General features: G+C 47.3%; 1 long non-coding RNA gene across 1 annotated transcript; it reads right to left on the bottom strand.

The window, feature by feature from the left end:
• Positions 1 to 1098: 1098 nt before the first annotated feature.
• Positions 1099 to 22496, bottom strand: LOC309526722. Its single transcript, XR_014216880.1, has 2 exons — positions 22436 to 22496; positions 1099 to 2177 (listed from the first exon to the last, which is right to left on the bottom strand). It is a non-coding gene; the product is annotated as an uncharacterized lncRNA (long non-coding RNA).
• Positions 22497 to 23368: the final 872 nt, after the last annotated feature.

The raw sequence follows: 23368 nt of genomic DNA, 5'->3' as shown, positions 1-23368 counted from the left end.
GCCCCCATGCAACGTCACAGCCAGTACAGCGCCCGCCACAGTGGGGAGTGTCAGGGCGCATAATGCGCCTCCTCCCCGCGCCCGGAGCCACGGCAAAGGTGTAAAAGAGCCACATGCGGCTCCGGAGCCGCGGATTGCAGACCCCTGGCCTTGAAGTCCCTGAAATTGAATTGAATTTGTTAAATTGTATGAAAACCAACAAAAAAAATGGGGGGGGGGGAGGAAGAAGTCACTTCAGCACCAAATGAAGAAAAAAAATTGTCCCCAAACCACCCTGCCCCACCCTGTATTTTGCCAGAACAAAGGTGGCAACCCTACCCTGTTTTTCCATCCACTTTTGCCTCTGATCGCAGCCACCCCTGGCAAATGGCCTCCCTGAGGGCAGCCCAGAAAGGAATGCAGCCTTGCATCCTCTTGTTGGCATTAACACTCTCTGCACACTCATTCTTGAGTTGGCTTCTTGGAGGTCACGATGAGCCTGCCAGTTTGGGGCTGCGCTCTCTCATACCCATAAATCAGTCTTGCTTTTTTTTTTTGTACTCTCATTTCACTGCCATCTCAAGCCACTGCTCCCTCATCACCGACTCTGGGAACTAAACTCTGCAGATGTGGATTAAGCTGCTTCTCTGCAGGTGAGGTCCCCTTGGAGCTCTGATCCAGAGAGGCCCGCTGTGGGAGTTCGCAGCCTCAAGAAACGTGAGGCTCAAAACACCAGCTGGAGGCAGCTCAGATGCCCCATAGCTGGGCAGAGCCCGGCACTGAGAAGCCTTAAAGGACAGAAGGTGAAAAGTAACCAGAGAAATGATGCACAACAGATGGGCCAGGCCTCTACTGGGCAGAAACCAGCTGGGAAGATTTCTGTGGCTCAGGAATATTAGTTCTAACATCTGCAGCCCATATTCTTGGAATGGAGACCTGGGCTAGAGGAATAAGTCCTAAGTGGGTTAAGACTTCCCTGCTGGGGCTGTTAAATTTAGTCACAGTGATTTACTTAGTTACCCTCAGAGGAATTATTTCACTGGGTTTGGGGGATCACTTCTTGAACTTGTGTAATTCTACAGTTGCTGCCCTTTCTTTCTTAAAGTGAATTGCCCATGCCAGGGTGACGGAGCCCTTTAATCCACTTTAACTATCCAAAGCTAAAGTTACAGTATGCGCTTTAATCCCATCTGCAAAACGTTGGCAGTCTGGATGCACCTTTAAAATGTTCCCATGTCCAGAAGCACTGGTGGGCATATAAGTGAACTTTCAAAGGGAAAGAAAAATAAATCGGCAGGCTGGTGACGCTGACAGGGCTTCTCCACTTTCCAAAGCTGTTTCTTGCTCTCTTCTTTACCACCACCCTAAGATGAGAGCTGGGTTGCAGTGCAGCCCAATGGCAAATGTCCTGGCAACAGCAGCGGCATTAAAATGGTGAGAGAGGGGTTCGACTATACTCTCCCGTTGCACACACCAAAAGGCGTGGGTCCTTTTGCTCTTCCACTCAGCATCCTCCGCCTCCCTTCTGCACCCTGTAGTCATGCCACTATACTAGTTAGTCTCTCTGTTTCATTAACTCCCCGCATTAAGAATTGCCTTTATCCTGGTGGTTTACTGCTCCTTTACGATGCTTTACAAGATGTTCTATTGAAGCCGCCCTCAATGTTTTTGCTGAAACACGTGAGCCTGTGTGTGGATATTGATATATGAGCATTCATGCAAGTATGCCATAATTGCTGTGCTTTTGTTTGCCGGCAGTGGAAGGCGTCAGAGGGGGGTGACAATAGAAGCCAAGATGGGAAGACGAGGACTCCAGTATCTCCTGCAGCTTTGTCCAATTGCTTCTGTCGTCGGTCCCTGTTGGAGCACCAAGGAGTTCTCTGTGGCTGTCTTGCAGCTTAGGGAAATCATATAATGCTAACACTCAAATGATGCTGTAAGCATCTCTTTTCTTTTAATGTACAAGGCATGGCTGTTCCAAAACATAGGCTAGTTTTGCGCATTAGTCCTGCTTCAGGGGGTAGAATGATGATGCTCCAAGGCTGCTTTCAGACTGGTGGCTCCTAGCGCTATCCAATCATTGATCTTCCATTGTAGGCAGAATTGCAATTGACTTGCAACACCATCGGGAGTATTGTGATTTTCCTGTGTGTATATCCTGTTGTGTTCTGTCCAAAATGGTAGGCATGGCATAGCTGCTGTGGGTAGAGAATTTGAAACTCAGCACACATTCAGTAACCTTCGTGGTTTTATATTCCTGGTTTATTTTTTTAAAAATTATCTTTTAATTATCACCAAGACATATTCAACGAAGGAGCGGTATAGTGCTGTAACATTATTCTGATGTAATGCAGATTTTAATTACGGTGCTATAATGCTTTAACACCATACTACAATAATGCTATAACGCTATACCAGCTTATCATAAAAACCAAAATCAGAACCCAGAACTATTTGACAATGAATAAATGAACTATCAAATACAAAAACAGGACTGCACAATATTGCCCAGCACATACAAATGTTGTATCACATAAGCGCTGCATTGCAATAGGATTACTTTCATGAAATGGCATTGCTCATATCAAAATCCTGCCATTTTGACTGGTCCTTTCTATATGTGCAATTTTTCCACTTTTATTACAGTCTTTCTGCATGTGTCACTTTCTTGCAAACCTACTTTGTCATGAGTTCTGAAGCCCGAAGAATGCATACAGCCCTTCTTTCCATGGAAGAACGAGAGGGAGAAAGAATGCCCATAGAAATCCTGCAAACAGGGAAGCAGTCACTGATGACGAATGGGATCTACTCACACAATTCTGCAGCTTGCAGTAAGAACAAAAGAAGAGCCTTGCTGGATCCCAGCAAGGGGTGATCTACTCCAGCACCCTCTTCTCACCGTTGGCCAAACAGATGACAGTGGGAAACCTCTAAGCATGCAAAACACAACCACAACAGGACAATTTACAGTCTATATTTGGTAGAACAGTTTACCTTCTACATTTGGACCAGGCAGAGGGGACCAGGCAATACAGAAAGGAAAAGAAAGGGGAATACGAGCAACTGGTCTGTGTGCTTTGGGTTTCTTTCAACTGAGGATTAGCACTGAAAGGCTAAGGCAAAAGTTTCACAGAACAGGTGATGGTTGGAATCTGCTGGGGAAATGAAGATGTAAGTCTGGCTTTGGCATTTGGGCAAACCTGGCTAAAGACAAAAATGAAAAGGACACTCCCCAGGAATATGTTAAATAAAGAGATAGCCTTTAAGCATGCACGGAGTGTCTCTGCCTCACAACTGGATAAATACAGCCAGCTCCCATGGTTTCAAGGAAGAGTTCAAAGGTTAAAAGAAGATACAAATTGTTATGCATCAGGCTTGACCCCCCCAGCACCTCTCTGTCTGGAAACTGACCACTAACAGCAATTCTCTGGGTGCCAACTCAGAAGTAAGTCCCACTGAAAGCAAAAGGGCTTATTCTCAAGTATGAAAGCTAACAGCATGAAGTCACACTGTGCTTGCCTACTCTTAGATAGGGGATGGGGGAGGAAATCGATTTCTTAATTGAGAAAGTGCCTATGTACATTTCTTGGACCAATACGTGAACCAAAATTCAATTAGCCTTAGAAATGTACACTTTCCTGAATTTTGCGATGCAGTTCTCCAACTCAACATCTGAGAATGGGGAGGGAAGCGTGTAGCATCTTCCCCATCTTTCGCCAGAGCCAGGTGCTGTGAGAGACCTCAGCAGTGGCCACCTAGTGAGGAAGCCCTGGCTTGTGTGAGAGTAGCATCTAGCTGCTTCAGCAGACACTTCGAGGCTAGGAGACTCAAGCTGCAGAAAGGCGTTTGTCAGAACACCAGAGAACAAGGTGGAGAAACATATATACGCTTTTGCCTCACTTTGATGACTATTGACTCATTGTCTGTTCTATTGTGTTTTAAATATACTCTAAGCCACCTCGAGAACTTCCCTTAGTGATCAGGGCATGCTCCTAAACAAACCATGTATACAAAAATGCACAGTTTATGTGAAACTGTTTATAAAATGCACACATTCGGGCAAATAAGATGCAGAAATGCATTCTCTCAGGGGAAATCTCTTTGTTTGCAGAAATGTGTCTATTAGCCATAACGCCGTACAAAATGCCTGTGTCAGGAGGAAGAATTCACACTGAAGTGCTGACCAGTTTCCACGAGGATTTAAAACAAAGAAACAAATCGCAAATTGCTGTGAAAATGGGGAAACCGGAATGGGAGCAACGAGAACCCGAGAGAAGCAGAAATTGGCAGATTCTTCCATCTTTACTCCTAGGTAAGTGAATGCAGGATTGCAGCCTATGGGTTAGTTATGTCCATTAATTTCAGTGGCTCTACTCTGAGTATAACTAACGTCACACCCACCCCCTAGTTGCCAAGCTCCTCCTGTATGTCATTCAAGCAAATAATTTGTTGACTTGTGTAGCCTGTTGGCTGGTTGTCAGCCAGCACCTCATGGCTGAATTTACCAGCTGGTCTTGCTTTGGTTTATCACCCACATGGTAGCAGAGCCACAAACTGAACTAGATCGCCCTTTCCGTTTTGATCCTGTCATTGGAAAATGGGAGTGTGACTAACGAACCCCACCAGCAGCAGGAAGTCTCTCTCCTCCACCCCACGCAGGACAATCTCAGGACATATCCATGGAAAATGGTGGATTCTGTGGCAGTGAAAAGAACAGGCTTTTTTCTTTTTTCAGCTTCTCCTGAATGCATTGTCTATGCTCCATTTAACTGACAGCAGCTCTCTTTTTGTTGGGCAACATAAATAAGGAGCTGCTGTACCACTGCTTGCCATGAACTCTCCACACAAAACCCTCCAGTGCCTCCGGATTCCTCTCAGAGAGAAGGAGGATTTTGTTTGTCATTTATAGGGAATGCGAACCGGGGAGCCGGGTGGGGTGGGAAGTTTTTGCTCCTCGTGGCCAGCAGGGGTCTCTAGCACATCAAGAATTGTGGCAAAAAACAGCCGAGGGAGACAAGGTTGGAAAAATCCACTTATTTTTCTCTGCTTCTGCCACATACAACGGTCGGCAGCAAATTGGAGGTGGAAGCTTCAAATCTCCTCCCTTCATGTGTGAAGGAGAGGGGAGCCTTGAGGTTTTACACGACTTGTTCACAATCTATGGGCGGCTAAAAAGACCCCCACAACCACCCCCAAAAACCTGCTGGTGTCTGAGCAATCTGACCTTGACTGAGGGGGCTTCCCAACAGGGGTTTATTGTGGGATCCTGGTTTCTCATGCAGGCAAGTTCCCCCCGCCCCCAGTATCCACATGAAGCCCTTGCCATCAAAATGCAAGCTCGTATCCCCACCCCTTCCCAATTTACTGTATTTTTTGCTCTATAAGACGCACCAGACCACAAAATTTAAAAAAATCCTTCCAGTAGCACCTTAAAGGCTACCTATCTGTAACTGGCTACCTATCTGAACTGGAACCAGACCACAAGACGCACCTAGTTTTTGGAGGAGAAAAACAAGAGAAAAAATATTCTGAATCTCAGAAGCCAGAACAGCAAGAGGGATTGCTGCACAGTGAAAGCAGCAATCCCTCTTGCTGTTCTGGCTTCTGGGATAGCTGCACAGCCTGCATTCGCTCCATAAGACGCACACATATTTCCCCTTACTTTTTAGGAAGGAAAAAGTCTTATAGAGCAAAAAATACGGTAATCTGGATTTCCCCTCTCCTTCCAGGGAAAATCTGATTAGTTAATGAAACAAACATCCAAACCTGTTGCCAATGGTCCATTTGTAACACCTTAACAACCTGTGTTCAACTATTAACCCCCTGGTCTGGAAGCTGCCTAAATTAGCTGACGATTGTGCTGCACAGACCCACAATCCTAAGCCACCATCCCAAATGCCTTTTTAATGGCGCTGTGGTCTAAACCACTGAACCTCTTGGGCTTGCCGATCAGAAGGTCGGCGGTTCGAATCCCCAAGACAGGATGAGCTCCCGTTGCTCGGTCCCTGCTCCTGCCAACTTAGCAGTTCGGAAGCACATCAAAGTGCAAGTAGATAAATAGGTACCGCTCCGGCGGGAAGGTAAATGGTGCTTCCGTGCACTGCTCTAGTTTCGCCAGAAGTGGTTTAGTCATGCTGCCCACATGACCCAGAAAAACTGTCTGTGGACAAACCCTGGCACCCTTGGCCTGTAAAGCGAGATGAGCGCTGCAACCCCAGAGTCGTCTGCGACTAGATTTAACAGTCAGGGGTCCTTTACCTTTACCTTTTTAGCAAGGTGCCTATCTGACACGAGGCATTCTGCAAAAACAAACAAACATGATGATGATTTCTAGAGCCAAAAGAGTTGTCAACAGACCTACGAACATAAAAAGGCAAATTTGAAAAGCAAATAGAATGCAGAGAGAAAAGATGGACAATGGAAGATGAGCAAGGGTGGAAATTGATGTTGCAGAAGCCACAGAGAGCTCCTTTAGCTGGTCTGTGCCCCTTCCACATTGCTTCCTTATAGTGGCTCAGTCCAGACAATCCTGTAAATGATTGTTTGGAGCCATGGCAGGCCACACGTTTGCACGTCCTTTCCTTCACAATCGAGTCAGAAGCTCCCACTTCAAATCTGTGGCAAACCGTTGCCTGCTGCTTCATCCAAATGCTGTGGTTTGTGCAGGATCGTGGTTTGCAATGTGTTGCTTTCACAGTGCAATGTTTGCTGCCTTCGGACAAGTTGGCCAAATGGAAATGTGAAGTGGAAGCTTCTAATCTTTTCCCCACACATGCATGGGGTGGGAGTGGAGAGGAGGGGTCCTGTGAGGCCCGTGATTTCTGTGACCCATTCTCATCAGCATACAGCATCCTTGGGCAGTTGGTGAGGCTGTTCCCTATACCTGCTTTGGCCTTCCTTTAAAAAACAAGTGAACAGCTGATTCTGGGAAGTTGGGGAGGTTGTAGCTCTGGGGTAACACACATGTTTTTCAGTCAGAATGCCCAGGTTTCAATCCCTGGTATCTCCTGGTCAGGCTGGGAGAGAACTTGATCTGCAATTCTGGAGAACAGTCTGTGTTGACAATACTGTCAAGAGCTTGTCCTACACTCGAGTAGGACCCTGGCAGAGACACATGCCTGACTGGCATGTTCTCTTCCTCCTGGTCAATCGTTCTGGAGCTTCAAAAGCTTTCTTCTGCCCGAACATCACAGCGACCGATGACAACAAACATTGGCACACTTAGGGATCTGCAGAGTCTTTGCAGCTTGCGTAACAGACCTCAGCAACTCAGCATTTTGGCTAATCTACTTTATTTACATATAAACACACATGGAGCACTGCAATATGGCTCCCTCTCTCTCTAGCATCAGACAGCAAAGAGAAAAAGAACAAAGGACAATGACCGCTCCCCGCTTAAAACGGGGGCGCCCTTTGCATGGACGCACGCAGCCCCTAGGTCTGGAGCGGCTCCATCAGCATAGGCTAGGCTTTGCCTTCCCTCAGGTGGGATACCTGGAGGTCTCCGCCTACCTCAGTCAGTTGTCCAATCCCACCTGGGGGAAGCGTTGCCAAGGAGACCAGGCCAGGTAGGGGAGGGATTACCTGCCCACACAATAGAGGGAGGATCTTACCTGGGAATCCTCACTTGGCTCTAGAGTTTCTCCCACGCTACCCACCCTCAGTTAATGTCTTCTTTTGCAGGTTAACTTTTCTTCACAGGTTTTGCAGGTTAACTTTTCTTCACAGGTATGCGGACGCTGCTACGTTAAGGTCGCTGTTAAAGGGCCGGAAAGGAATTCCCCTGCATTGGCAGGTTTCGCCTTTCCCATAGCAAAATGTCACAACTTTGGCGGTATCAGGCCTTGGGCGGAATCCTTTAGTCCATCTTCCTCTTTGCAGCGGCGATACCAGGGTTCCCCGTTAAAGGGGTTTCTGAAGGGAGGCTTTGACTGTAGGCCGAAAAGTCGTCATTGCTCTTCCCTGTGGCGGCGTAACGGGGGCGGCTATCTCTGCTTGAACATATGCTCCCCAGAGCCGGCCCATCCCCCCCCCACACGCTGGAAACCCTGATGCTCCCTAGGTCCCCGGCTGGGGACTGGGGAGGGAGAACGCCCAATGCCTGAGCCAAGGTCTACCCACATTTGAAATTTAATAAAGTTGTGGCCAATTTAATCCCATAGCACGTTGTCTTGAGTCGTTATTCCACATGATGGGGGGGACCGCTCGGGATCTGGGGACTCCGCCTGTCCACGCAATAGTCCCACTTCACGGAACACAGTAACACAAACATCCTGTCTCCGTCACTTCCCACTTTGTGGAGTCAAAACATACACCTTCATGTGATAGACAACAATCCCATGACTGCAATCACAGAGCAGGAATTCTAACAAATGCTGACTACTGATATAATTTGTTATAAAGCAGTTTCCTATGCTCCTAAATGTTTGGCAATGCTCCAGAATTATGAGATATCATAGGGGTAATTGTGGGAAATTAACATGGTGGTTCTCCTCTGCCCGGTCCTGATTCAGAGCACTCCTACTGTTATGTAGTGTAGTTCACCCTGGGCCAACAGGGGGATACTGTATATAGTTTTCACTCAGGTCTGTAGATAGTTTTCACTCAGGTCCGCGTCCGTTATTTTAGGCAGGAACTCTGAGCTGTTATGGTTACAATGTTGACAGCCGGCTGACTATAAATACAGGCCGGCTGAGCTGTTCGCTGTCAGTTTATTTCCAGCTTACCAGAATAAAAGAGCTACTTGAAGAAATCGCTGTGCCGGCTGCTATGTCAACCCACAACTTAACAGATAAATAGGTACCGCTCCGGCGGGAAGGTAAACGGCATTTCCGTGCGTTGCTCTGGTTTGCCAGAAGCTGCTTAGTCATGCTGGCCACATGACCCGGAAGCTATACACCGGCTCCCTCGGCCAATAAAGCAAGATGAGCGCCGCAACCCCAGAGTCGGTCATGAGTGGACCTTATGGACAGGGGTCCCTTTACATTTTCATATATATATATATATATATATATATATATATATATATATATATGCAGGTTTTGGTGTCTTCGGGTGTCTTCCCGTGTAAGAGTCGGGGTGTCTGTGCGACGTTTCGACGAGGTCTCACTCGTCATCTTCAGGCTGGTGCTTTCGGCTTCTTGTTACTGGAACAGAGCAGAATCTGGTGTTTGAGTTCCTATAAATACTGTTGAGGGGTGTGGTGTATAGCCTCCAACGTTCTGGGCAGAGAGGAAGTTCCTAGATTAGTGTGCCTCTTCTTCTTTTGTTCCTTAATTACTTGAGGGATATCTTGAGTGATTTCATGAGTGATATTCTGAATACCACTGGGTGGGTCATTAAGTGTAGATTAGTTGCTAAAGCTTTTGTGTCTTGACCTCTTGAGCTTGTGAAGAGTTTTTCTGAGAAGATGGCTGTGCTGCATTTAGTTGTGCTCTGGCTTGGCTTCGTGTATAGGGGCGAGCTGTGGTTTTGTGCCTTGTGCCAGCCAGATCTGTGTAGGGATTGCAGGGGGGTGCAGCATCCGGAGGTGCCACTATAGTTTGGCTACTGGATGGAGTCTGTAATATGTCTGTGGAGAGGGTCTGGGTTTGGGTCTGGTGTGGTTGATTGGTGACGGCGTTCTGTGTGCCTCTGGTTCTGGTGTCGGTTTTTGTGGGGAGGGCTAATTTCCAGATGTCTGGCAGGCGGGACGTGTCGTCACGCTTGTTCATGTTGTGAGGGTGTTTCTCTATCTCGATGGCTTCCATGATTATTCTCTTGTGGTGATGTTCCATGTTAAAGAGCAATTTGGAATCTGCAAAATTAATTTCGTGTCCTGTTTCTTTCATGTGTTGGAAAAGAGAGGAAGTTTTTTCTTCTTTTTTGACGGCATTCTTGTGTTCTGCGATACGTGCATTTATTCGTCTGTTTGTTTGTCCAATGTACGTGGCTGGGCAGACTTTGCAGGGTATTTCATAGACCCCTTGGTTTTCCAGCTGGATTTTGTCTTTTGGGTTTCTGAGGATATTGGCTATTTTTTGGTTGGTGCAGAAGGCTGTTTTGATATTGTGTTTATGGAGGATTTTGCTGATTTTGTCTGTAGTGCCCTTGATATAAGGAAGGAGGGCCATGCCATTGTCGCACAGACACCCCGACTCTTACACGGGAAGACACCCGAAGACACCAAAACCTGCATTCCTGTACCCGTGAAAATCTACGAAAGCATATATATATATATATATATCCCAACACCCCTCGAAGCAGTTTACAAGAATAAAATCAGCACAAAAAAGTGGTACCATATTTTGATGACGTCTTGGTGTCTGCAGACTCACACCAGCAGCTGTTTGAGCGCCTCCGTGCCGTGCTGACCAGGTTCCAGGAGGCCGGGCTCAAGGTAAAGAGGGAGAAGTGCCAGATTGCCGTTTCACAGGTAGAGTTCCTGGGCTATCTTATCGATGCCTCCGGCCTTCATCCAACCACATCCAAGATCCGCGCTATCCAGCAGGCCCCCACCCCCAAAAACAAAACGGAGTTGCAGGCATTCCTGGGGCTGCTGAACTTTTATAACATGTTCCTGCCCCACAAAGCCACAGTGGCTGAGCCTCTTCACCGACTCCTTAGCACTAAGACGCCTTGGGCCTGGGGTCATCGGGAGACGGCGGCCTTCAACGCGGTCAAGGCTCTCCTTTCTTCAGACAGTGTGCTGGTACAGTACAGTGAATCCAGGCCGCTGGTCCTTGCCTGCGACGCCTCACCTTTTGGCATCGGTGCTGTCCTTAGTCACCGTTTTCCAGATGGAAGAGAAGCACCGCTCGCCTACTTTTCCAGGACACTATCTCCGACGGAACGGAATTACAGCCAGCTCGACAAGGAGGCATTGGCACTTGTGGCTGGAGTGAAGAGGTTCCATGAATACCTCTATGGCAGGACTTTTGACCTCATCACTGACCACAAGCCACTCCTGGGCCTCCTCGCCGGTGATCGTCCAACTCCACCGGTCCTCTCACCACGCATGCTGCGATGGACTGTTTTCCTGGCTGCCTACCACTACCGGCTCATCCATCGCCCGGGGAAATCGATGGGCCATGCCGACGCCCTCAGCCGTTGCCCTCTTCCAGCATTTGTGGAAGACCCGGCTCCAGCTTCATCGCTCCTTCTGATTGAGGATCTTCCGACAGCGCCTGTATCGGCTGCCACTGTGGCCTCCGCGTCTGCCCAGGATCGCACCATCAGCCGGGTGCTCAACTGGGTGTGGAGGGGGTGGCCACAAAGGCCTTTTGCATCGGAGTTCCAGCCCTTCGCAACCAGACAACATGAACTCTCAGCTCATCGCGGCTGTCTGCTGTGGGGAGACCGCGTCGTGATTCCCCAGGGACTCCGTCAGCGCGTCCTGGAGGCTCTGCACGTTGGCCACCCGGGAATTGTCAAAATGAAGGCGTTGGCTCGGTGTTACGTCTGGTGGCCTAATATGGACGATGCCATCACTGCCTGGGTGTCCGCCTGCCAAGCGTGCCAAGAGTCGAGGCCTGCACCACCGGCAGCTAAGGGACACACCTGGGAGACGCCAAAGACACCCTGGTCGAGGGTGCACATCGATCTGGCTGGCCCCTTTCATGGCCGGACCTTTATGGTAGTGGTGGACGCCTATTCCAAATGGCTGGAGGTCGCCCTGATGCCCTCCACCACTACCGAAGCTGTCATCCGGGTGCTGCGAGGCCTGTTTGCAACGCATGGGTGTCCTGATGTCCTGGTCTCTGACAACGGACCGCAGTTCACGTCAGGCACTTTTGAGCGGTATCTTTTGGGACTGGGCATCCGCCATGCCCTAACGGCACCTTTTCATCCATCCAGCAACGGGCAAGCAGAAAGAATGGTGCGCTCGACAAAAGAGGCACTGGCGCGCCTGGATCGGGGAGACTGGCATGAGCGGGTCGCCGAATACTTGTTCGTGCAACACATCACCCCTCATGCGGCCACAAGGAGGAGCCCTGCTGAACTGCTTATGGGCCGCCGCCTCAGGTCACCGCTCGACCGGCTACACCCAGACTTTGCCGTGGCTGAACCCCCAGGCTGTGCCAACGCACCACGGTCATTTGTCCCAGGAAACCAGGTCTTTGCCCGGAACTATGTGGGGGACATCCCTTGGGTGCCAGCCACAGTAGTGGGAGTCACTGGACCTCGCTCATACCAGGTGGCACTCGAAGACGGACGCTTGTGGCGACGGCACATAGACCAGCTTAGGCGCAGGGTTGGGGACTTGGACACTACCGAGGTGCCCCCAACTGCGCTTGCGGCTCCGGAAGAGACACGTACAGATGGCGAGGCCCCACCTACACCTCCCTCGCAAACTGCCAGCGTGGAGCCGAACCAAGCCGTTTCAGAACAGACTCAGACCACTCCACTTGCGGAGGCTCCACCCACAGCAGCGGATCCAGGGGAGTTGGTTCCAACGCTATCTAGGGTCGCACCACAGCCTCAGCGAGAACTGTGTGGCCCTCCGGACTTGGCTACCAGTCCCCGGCGGTCTGGCAGAGTTTCCAAGCGCCCAACTTATTTAAAGGACTATGTTGTTGGACAGGTATCACTGTTGGTCTAAGTATGGGAAATGTAACCGATATGCTTTTGTGCCTAATTGAACCATTACGCGTAGTGCTGTATATAAGGAAACCATTACGATTGTAACTAACGCCTTATCTCGGTGGGGAGGGGTGTTATGTAGTGTAGTTCACCCTGGGCCAACAGGGGGATACTGTATATAGTTTTCACTCAGGTCTGTAGATAGTTTTCACTCAGGTCCGCGTCCGTTATTTTAGGCGGGAACTCTGAGCTGTTATGGTTACAATGTTGACAGCCGGCTGACTATAAATACAGGCCGGCTGAGCTGTTCGCTGTCAGTTTATTTCCAGCTTACCAGAATAAAAGAGCTACTTGAAGAAATCGCTGTGCCGGCTGCTATGTCAACCCACAACTTAACACCTACTCTGCTCAGGCCACACAAATGTAGGAGACGATCCACTAGTGGTCCCTTTGCTGGGGCCACCTCAAAACCAAAGCTGGCCCTCAGCATTTCACATAACAGTAAACCATGGTTGGTCACAGTTAGGGATGGGAGGATCAATCAATTTTGGTTTTCTCAGTTTTGTCATTTTTTCTGACTCTTGAATTCAGTTCTCCATATTTCTACAGCAATTTGGGATTTTCATTTCTAAAAGAACACCCTCATGGAAATCCTTCTTCATTTAAGTGCAGATTTCTCCTGAACAACACATTTTTGTATGCAGTTTCATCTAATGTACACATTTTTGTAAGCAATATATCCTGCTATAATGTCCCCCCCATGTCCTTTTCACTATGTTCATTTTAATTTCCTCTAAATATATGCATTTTTGCAAGCATAGGTCAGTTACAGAAGTACATCACAAATTTCAGATACGTGCGAATTTTTAAGGATGGTTGAGTTTCGGTTTTCACATTGCTTCAGAAGATGCAAATTTGATAAATTTGGCTTTAAATGCAAACCGAATGGAACCTCTCTCCCACCTGTAGTCACGGGGGGAGGGGGGGGACTGATCCATTAGGGCAAAATGGGGCATTGCCCCAGCAACCTCTGTCTACCCTCAACCAGCCGCTACCAACCTGCCTTCTTAAACCAAATCAGAGGGGTGGCTCTGGCTGTCACCTTCCTCCTCCTCCTTAGTCTCAGTGTTGCCTTTGTACAACTCAGGAAGGAGGAAGCTGGGAACACAACTAGAATTAATTAGTCCACCTGTCACTGGCTCTGGCTCCACCTACTGGTGGCCTCCTACCTTCCGCCCTGCCAGTTTCAACAGGCACCAGCCAACACTGTTTGTCATTATGTCCAAATGCAGCCAACACCTAGTGTATAACAGTGTGTGATGTCGTTTGTCACTGCACTGTGCATTTTTGAAACGGTGTATTGCTGTTGATGTTAACTGCTGCTTCAGGGTCCTTGATGGACAGGAAGTTGTGCCGCAGATATTTTAAATACCGCATTTTTCGCTCCATAAGACGCACCAGACCACAAGACGCACCTAGTTTTTGGAGGAGGAAAACAAGAAAAAAATATTCTGAATCTCAGAAGCCAGAACAGCAAGAGGGATCGCTGCGCAGTGGAAGCCGCAATCCCTCTTGCTGTTCTGGCTTCTGGGATAGCTGCGCAGCCTGCATTCGCTCCATAAGACGCACACACATTTCCCCTTACCATTTAGGAGGGAAAAAGTGAGTCTTATAGAGCAAAAAATACGGTAAGTACACCCCATGCTAGATGTATGATAAAGAGACAAAGAACAGGATCATGCCACATTGACTGCCCCTGGTCTATAGAGCTATGGAAACAAGCTCAGATCTGTAACTGTGATGCAGTACATATTACAGGAAAAAACCATGAATCTTCGTACTTACATAACAGATACAGTAAAGCCACAGTGCTGTGGAAGAGGACTAGGAGGACCTGTCTTCTCTACGATATGCGAAATGGCCCTCTGGGGTAAATTGGATATGACAGCAGCCGACCCTGCTCCTGTGTGTGTGTGTGTGTGTGTGTGTGTGGTGTGTGAAGTTCACTGCCAATTAATCCCAGCAAAGTGGAAGACGGGGATGGAGTGAGATGGGAAATTTCAAGCACAACATGAAACATAGAAAACTGCCTTGTACGGAGCCAGCTCATTGTTCTATCTACCTCAGCATTGTCTACACTGACTGGAAGTGGCTCTCCAGGATTCCATTTTTTTAAAAAAGAATAATTTTTATTGAATTTTACAATTTTATATTCCACACAATCACCGTTATCACAAAAAACATGGATAAGTCCCAGTCCCCTGCCTGACTTCCTTCAACTTCCCCTTCTGGTTCGTTAAATATTTACTTCTCCTGCCTGCTTTATTCTACTTTGATTTTATAATCTTTTACCTGAATATTACTACATTCTTATCATTTTTGTACCATACTTCCAAAATCACATCTTACATTTTATTGTTTCCCCAAATGTTGCATCTTAGCTTTTGTCTTGTTTTCTTGATTGTAAGTGTTTACTCAAATCCTGCTAGTGAGTCCACTTCTTTACAATATTTCTGTAAATACAACATGTACAATTCCCAGTACAGTGGTACCTCGGGTCACATACGTTTCAGGTTACAGACTCCGCTAATCCAGAAATAGTGCTTCAGGTTAAGAACTTTGCTTCAGGATGAGAACAGAAATCGTGCTCCAGCGGCGCAGCAGCAGCGGGAGGCCCCATTAGCTAAAGTGGTGCTTCAGGTTAAGAACAGTTTCAGGTTAAGAACGGACCTCCGGAACAAATTAAGTTCTTAACCCGAGGTACCACTGTACTTTTAAAAGTCTCTGTTGTCCTAATCGCCATTTCGGCATATTCCGTCAGCTTTTCTTGCCATTCTTCTTTTGTTGGTATCTTGTCGTCTTTCCATCTTTGGGCCAGGGCTCTTCAGGATTTCAGAGTGAGTTTTCTCCCAGCCCGGCCTGGAGTTGCCAGGGATTGAACCTGAGATTGAACCTGCATGCAAAGCAAGTACTCTACCAATGAACTACAGCCCTTCTCGGATGGACTGGCTTTTTTGGTTTTTGGTTTCTCCCCTAGAAGGGTTCATAGAATTGTAGAGTTGGAAGGGACCCTGAGGATCATCCAGTCCAGGGGTCAGCAACGTTTTTCAGGTGTGGGCTGGCCCACCGTCCCTCAGACCATGTGCTGGGCTGGAAGCTTAACATGAATCAATGGTGTGATGCACCAGCAAAATTCTAGGCTATTCTAGGCTGCATCAGTAGTGTCCAGATCAAGGGAAGTAATAGTACCACTCTATTCTGCCTTGGTCAGGCCTTACCTGGAGTACTGTGTCCAGTTCTTGGAAGGATATTAACAAGCTGGATCATGTTTCAGAGGAGGGCGACCAAGATGATCAGGGTCTGGAAACCAAGCCTTATGAGGAACAGTTGAAGGAATTTTTTCAGCAGGGGGCCGGTCCACTGTCCCTCAGACCTTGTGGGGGATTGCACTATATATTTTGGGGGGTGGGGGATGAATGAATTCCTATGCTCCACAAATAACCCAGAGGTGCATTTTAAATAAAAGCACAAATTCTACTCATGTAAAAACACACTGATTTCCTGGACCGTCTGTGGGCCAGATTGAGAAGGCAATTGGGCCACATCCGGCCCCCGGGCCTTAGGTTGCCTGCCCCTGATCTAGTCCACCCCTGCAATGCAGGAATATGCAGCTGTCCTATACAGGGATCGAACCTGCCAACTTGGTGTTATCGGCACCATGCTCTAACCAACTGAGCTATCCAGGCTCCTTCTACCTTTCTGTGATCAATCAATCAATCAATGGCTTTAAAATCGTTCTAGGGGAGGGCAGAAAGCATGGGCATGAGGAAGGGTCCAGCTGCCCCCTCCTACCCACTCATACTGTGCATTGAATTTCCCCTTCAGCTCCCAGCTTTGTAGAGATTTGTTATGGCCTAGGTTGGATCAGGCTGTGTTGCTGCCTTGCAGTGAAGTCACATGCCTGTTTATTCAGATGTTACTTCCACTGTCTTCATTCTTGCTTTATCCTTAACTGAGTGTTTTCTGAGTGGCTGTAGCTCTCTGCCCATTTACTTCGACATACGTCAGTAGATTCACTTCTCTGAGTAGGCTTGTATCTTTATACTAGGCATTTAAAAACTAGGACAATTTAAATGGTGATAGGTGTGGAATTATTAGGTTCCCCACTTTGACTTTGAACAGTTACCTGCTTCTCAGCTCACCTTTTTCCCTGTCTGTATCTGCTTTTCTGAGTGGTCTGGGAGGAGACTTAGAAGACTGTAGGGTGCTAGCCAGCTGCTAAATATACGTACTCACTTTTGTATATTTAATTTATATTTATTTATATATTGCCTTTTCTCCATGAAGGTGGAAATTCAACAATTGCATAGGAAGATCTATGAGGGCAGGGAAATTTGTCTGTTATCCCTGAACTACTTATTGTGGAATGCCTGATAAGTTTCTGAGAAGTCTCAGGGTTCATAAGAGCACAGTTTTCGAAACCGCCACCCTAAGAGCTATCCAGATGAAGGCATTTTCCAGGAAGCAGATTGTGATTCAATATGCCTGTTTTTCCTTCCTCAGAACTACCACACAGGCATCTTCATTAGCTCACCCTGTTCTTGTTGAGAATCTTATCCAAATTCTCGAGTTACAGCAGGTGCAGTCTTCCTGCCTTCTCCAGCATGGGTCTTCCTTCCCATGTAAATAAAAAAGTAACCTGAGGAGGAGCTTGTAGATAGAGGCTGCCTCTCTATGATAAACAAGCATGACCTCATGCACTTACCGGTAAGTCCGTGCCAGGCTATTAGTTTGCCCTGAACTCACCTCTAGGTTGTGAAAGGCCACTGGGTAAGATCTAGTCTTTTCTACCTTTACCTGCTAAAATCAGGGTTAAATTATATATGACATTAAATGTATTATTTACATTTCATATAGCTTTAAAAAAACCAACCAAAAAAACCACCCCCAAACACAGACATCTGCTGGGGCAGGGGACAATTAGGACTACAGGGAGGGTCAGCCCTTTCTAGCTATGCCACAGACCTGACGAAAGTCGCATACAGTGGTACCTCGGGTTACAGACGCTTCAGGTTACAGACGCTTCAGGTTACAGACTCCGCTAACCCAGAAATAGTACCTCGGGTTAAGAACTTTGCTTCAGGATGAGAACAGAAATCGCACGGTGGCAGCGGGAGGCCCTATTAGCTAAAGTGGTGCTTCAGGTTAAGAACAGTTTCAGGTTAAGAACGGACCTCCGGAACGAATTAAGTACTTAACCCGAGGTACTTTGCTCTGCCCCGAGAGGGAAGCTCCAATGGCCATGAATGGAATCTTCCCACACCCAATAGTACTGTTATGAGTTTGGGGTGTTAACCTGGGTAGCAGACACCTCTAATCCCTGGATCCAGTGAGTGTTAGAATTTAATCAGGGCATCTAATTCTTGCAATAGCCAGGCTAGCCTCCTGGTGATGTGATAGCCTGGGTGATGAGCCACTGAAGGGCATTAAGGGGCTTGGTACAAGACAACAAATGGGTGGGGCCCCCCTCCCTAAACAGATAAAGCCAGAGCTTAGAGTTGTGAGTTTGCAGTGATGCGACCTAGGAAGGAAAGCAGCAAGCTGGAAAAAGAGGGGGAGAGCAACATTTGAGAGCAAAGTCTGATTTCTGTTGGAGGCTGCAGCTATGGGAGAAACCCCTTTGGGGGTTGATGGGAACTTCACTACTGTGGACTCAGGTTGTATATAGAAACCATGCATCATAAAGACACCACAGTCTCTGCTGTGCCTCATTCCCGAAAGGAAACATGAACCCTGTGTACGTGCCTGGAACCCCAGGAAACTTGAACCACCTGCAGATTGGGGTGGCATGCTACATTGTGTTTGAACCAAGGTTGCTGGGGAACTCAGCTCGTCATGGACCTGGAAGTAGAAATTGCTGCAGTATGCATTCTTATTAGAAATGAAAATCACAAGGTTGTGCTTTTTAAAAAATGAACTCTCACAAACTATGTATTTAATAACATTGTTTTTGGAATAGTTTTGACGTTTACATTGCATTCACTGCTTTCTGTGTTGTCGAGCAGAGGAACTCACACATGCAACCCACTATGTGGAATCAGCTGGTGGGTGGGGAGTCTAGTGTTGATTTCTGCATCGTTGAGTTGCATCAGTGCCAAGAAACACAACAGAAATATGGCAGAAATGACAAAAAAATGCTGCTACGGTAGACAGCGAGACATAAAAGGTGGTATTTGGTGGAAACGGAACTGCATCAGAATGGAAACAGCGCTGATTACACCAGTTGGAGTGGAAATTGCTGTCTACTTGCATCCCTAGATAAGAGCGAGGGTTCATTTTTCGTGGACTCTTCAGTGCCAGAGGAAAGAGTTAACTCTACCATATTGTACACTGTGCTCCCAGTCCTACTTGGAGGTCCTGGCTGCATGTGATATCAGACTGTGTCACACATAATCTGGGCCTTCATCCTGGAGGCAAATGCTAGCTCTTGTTATGCTGGGTCTACTGTGGGCTGAGTTCATGGCACATGGTGTTGCTATTCCCCAGCAGGAACCCACTTGCTGAGAAGGGATCTACCCTGGAGGGGAGGCCTACCCAGTGGCAGCATGGGAAAATTAATTAGTGCAAAGCAAGATGGCAGGAAACTAGAAGGACCCAGAGCTGCAACCTCTGGGCTCAGGGAGGAACTGAAGTGGAGGTTTTAGAAGGAACCCCAGATTCAAGGCAAACTCTGGAAGAAGACGGAGTAGCAGTTAGTGGCTGGCTTGACAGGGTATGTTTCCTGACCCAGCAGAAGCTGACTGTTTGGAAGAGATATCCTTCTAGTGGCAGCACTGTATCAGGATTATATTATAATGCATGTGGGGAAATCACTTTGCAAAAATGTTTATATTAGGCAAAACTGCATACAAAAATGTGCGTATCAGCAGAAATTCACACTGTGTACTGATGAATTTTCATGAGGACTCTCAAAACAAAATTCACAAATTGATATGGAGAACTGAACTTAGGACAAAAACAATAAGACACTGAAGTCAACATGTTTGCGTATCCCTGGTGAGTGCTGAAGCACATCATTAGTAGCATATATATCTTTGGAACCTGTTAATTTATTTGAGAAATACTTTATTGATTTTATTTTAGGCATTTAACTATTGCCCTCCAAAATATCCCAAGGGCAGTTTACACTGTCAAAGGAATGAGCTAATCAAACAATGAAAAATACAAAACAGATAAACAGTATACAGAGAAAAACACTCTGTGCTGTAGATGGCCTCTAACACTCCAGAGTGAGTCCATGCTTTCTCTCTCTCTCTGTATATATATAACTGATTGAAAAAAACTATGTTGACTAGAATGTGCTTTTCGATTTAAAAATGACTCTCTTCCACTTTTCTATATTGCGACAACAACATTCACAAGTGACACACGGAAGAATAAAAGACGCTCTCAGACAAGCAAACGAGGCTATTCGAGATACTTCATCATCTTCAAGGGTGCCAGCAACTTCCATCCCATTTTCGATCCCAGAGGCGGGGGCTCGCCAAGTTCACAAGCTATACCAAGTTGCAACAGCCGCACTCCCAGCAGATCCAACCTCATCTTTCAAAGGGCACATGATTTGCAGCTTTAAACTCGCAGGATGTGGATAGCTACAGGCTCAATCCCTGCTCACCACTTCCATTTGGCCAGCGAGAGTGGAGTTCCCAAATGGGCACAGCACTTCTTTGCTTCCTCCTGTTTTTAAAAAGCCCTTCTATGGGCAGCCGAGGTAGAGAAGGTGGAATGGCGCTGGCACTTCCCACCCCACCAATATCCTCCAAAAACCAAAATGTGGGGCAACTATCCTACCACTCCTCTCCTCTCCATCTTTGTCCCACACCAGCCACCCAGGCAAATCCTTCCCTCCAGAAAGGAGCAGAGGAATTAACATCATAGCTAAATGGAGTTGCAAGTGGGTGAGCCCTTCCACCTCCAACAATGGCTATGTGCTGCAGCACCAAAAAAACCACATTATACCCATCCCTCTGCCATAGCTGTCAACCTTCCCTTTTGGGGGGGAAATTCCCTTATTCCAGCGCCGTTTCCTGCTGCTATCCCAGATTGTTAGATATCCCGTAGACTGTCCCCGGGACAGGTGAGGCGGCTGATCCCTTATTTTCGAGGCTCCTTATCCCTTATTTTCAAATCTGAAAGTTGACAGCTATGCCTTCTGCTTGCTTTGGGTTGGCAACCCCTGGCTTAGAAGATTGCCTGCATATTATGCAATCTTTCTAGAAGATGTAGAGCAGTGTTTCCCAAAATGGGTGATACTGCCTGCTGTGGGGGGGGGGCTGACTGGAATAATCCAGGGTGGTGGCACTAGCCTTGGGTACAATTGGGGGGCACGGAATAAAAATAAGGGGGTGGTGGAAGCATAAAGAAAGAGAAGAAAAGAAGAATATTTTTTTTGAAAAACCGTCCGTACATGTTTCATCTGTTGTGTAATGACCCTTACCGCCAGGTCGGGAGCAGTTGCAGGATGGCGACAACACCTTCCCGGGATCCAGTGGTCATGCTAGAGGTGAGGAGTTTCCCCAGGCTTGGTGTGAACCCTTTTCAGCTTCAACCAGGCCTGGGAAGTGGATTGCAACTAGCCTCCCTATTTGGCCAATGGCATGCAGGCTGCAGCACTGGCACTACCCGTGGGGTGGATCGGACTGAGCCGGCCAGCTTAAAGAAGATAGATTTCCAGGGGAGCACTGAATAATTTTTTCCTGAAAAGGAGGCAGTAGGGCAAATAAGTTTGGGAACCTTTTGGAACCTAGAGATGTCCTTTTTTGAAATGAAAGTTCAGAGTTTGGGGTCCCTGCTGGCGTGGGTCCTGGTGTAATCACTACATCATGAATCTGGTCCTGCTAGGACCACAGGGATTCCTATTGCCTAGTGTCCAAACAACTCACTTATCAATCAAAGTTCTGACTTCACTCATTGGCTAAAACCACAGATAGGCGGGCGCAGCCAGGCTTGCTCATGTGACAGAAATTATTTAGAAGGGTATCTTCACACTGTGCTTCATAACTTGTTTTCTAGAAGGGCTAAAGACTTACTCTTTATTTTAAAAACATGAAATCCGGTGTCTCTGTTCAGGGGCATCAATGAAGGCTTTCACAGGCACTGGATTGATAGTGCCTCCACTGACTTTAACTGGGGAGTAAGAGAAATGAAGGGTGGAAACAGTGCAACAAACTAAAATACTAGAATTCAACTGTGGCAGTTCATTGTTTGTAGCCATGTTTCAAAAGTATCTTCTGTGCTAACAATGTATATTAAAACCTCGGCTTCAGGGGCCCCTAATTCTGGGCATACTGTGGGTGGTTTTGCCACCAGGACCATTGCAGGCATGGGAGACCTCAGGTGCTAGGGCAGTGGGCGGGATCACAGGGGCGGTTGGCCCAGGCACGAAATTCTTAGGGGTGCAAAAATTCAAAAGAAAAGAGGAAGAAAGTATAAATAATAAATTTAAAAAATAGTGCGCCTTCCCCATCACATAGAAAATCTTCTGATGTTCACATGGGCAGACTAAGGAGCCGATTTGGGCAATGGTTGGTTGCGAGGGCACCCTCTACATGGGCTTTAGAAAGATACCCACTCCTGATCAATCCACCATCCCGCTCTCCGCCATGCACAATGCTCATGGGGCTCCACTGCTGCCACTTGGGTAGGTCACTGAGCTATTGCTGCTTCGTTCTAGCCTATTGGCGGACAGTGCTGAGGATACTAGCTTTGTCCTGGGTGCTGGAAACCCACGCTACACCACTGCATCAGAGACTGGATGTGTCCCTCCAAGCCTCTGGATCTTGCCCTTGGGACTGTCCCCAGGCCACACCCCAGCCCAGCGCAACTTCATACCCACCTTGAGTGCTTCTGCTACGCCAGGATGTATCCTTGAACTCTGAGAATGCCTCTTGGTGGGCAGCCAGTGGTGTGTGCGTCCCTGTCATTGTGAGTTCATTTGCACCCTGGATGGCATGTGGGTGTCATCTCTGGCATGGACTCTGATTGGTGGGACCTGAAAGAGTTTTCATTGTGACACTGAGAGGGTGTCTGTCATTTTCATCCTGTTCCCACCCCCTGTTTGTATGGTCTACTCCTCCAGCATGAGCAAGCACTGGATCTACCACCACATCCTGATGCAGTGTGGGTTTTTAACATGATTGTTTTGTCTTATATTATGACACTTTTCTCCTTCTGTTTTTGGATGCTACTCTGCAGAAGAGCAAGATTCTCCCCCTCTTCATCATCACTTCCTTTGGTAGTAGCTTGCTGGTGGAGAACAGCTTAAATCCCCTGTGAAATCTAGAGGCACAGAACCTCCTTAATTCATGATGACAGACAGAGTAAAATTCTATGCACGTTTCTTCAGAAGTAAGTCCCAGTAAGTTCAATGGAGAGTAGTCCCCGGAAAGGGTGTAGTATAAGAGATGTAATGAGCAAATCAATGAGACAGAGTGCAAATCCACTGCGGTCTCTCTATGTGACCATGGCAAAGACAGTGGCATCTTCAAGCCAGTTATTTACAACACTCATTTCTAGGGTGCTTAGCAATTATATATTATAAAAGAGTGGTTTGTAGAAGCGTTAACACACACACTTCAAATAGAAAACCAGGTTTTGATGGGAACTACCCAGAGGAGGTCTTAGCAAATGACAGATCCTTTTTGTGTTAACAGAGCAACCTTTTAATTCATGTCTATGATTTTTTCAATCAGGTGAGATTTCTTACACACACACACACACACACACACACACACACACACACACAAACTCTGGCCTCCCTGCCTGGCTA

This window comes from Podarcis vaucheri (genome assembly GCF_965113315.1).
Source record: "Podarcis vaucheri genome assembly, chromosome: 2".
Taxonomy (NCBI): domain Eukaryota; kingdom Metazoa; phylum Chordata; class Lepidosauria; order Squamata; family Lacertidae; genus Podarcis; species Podarcis vaucheri.
The sequence above is the reverse complement of the archived record's forward strand: the minus strand, read 5'-3'. Positions and strand labels throughout refer to the sequence as shown.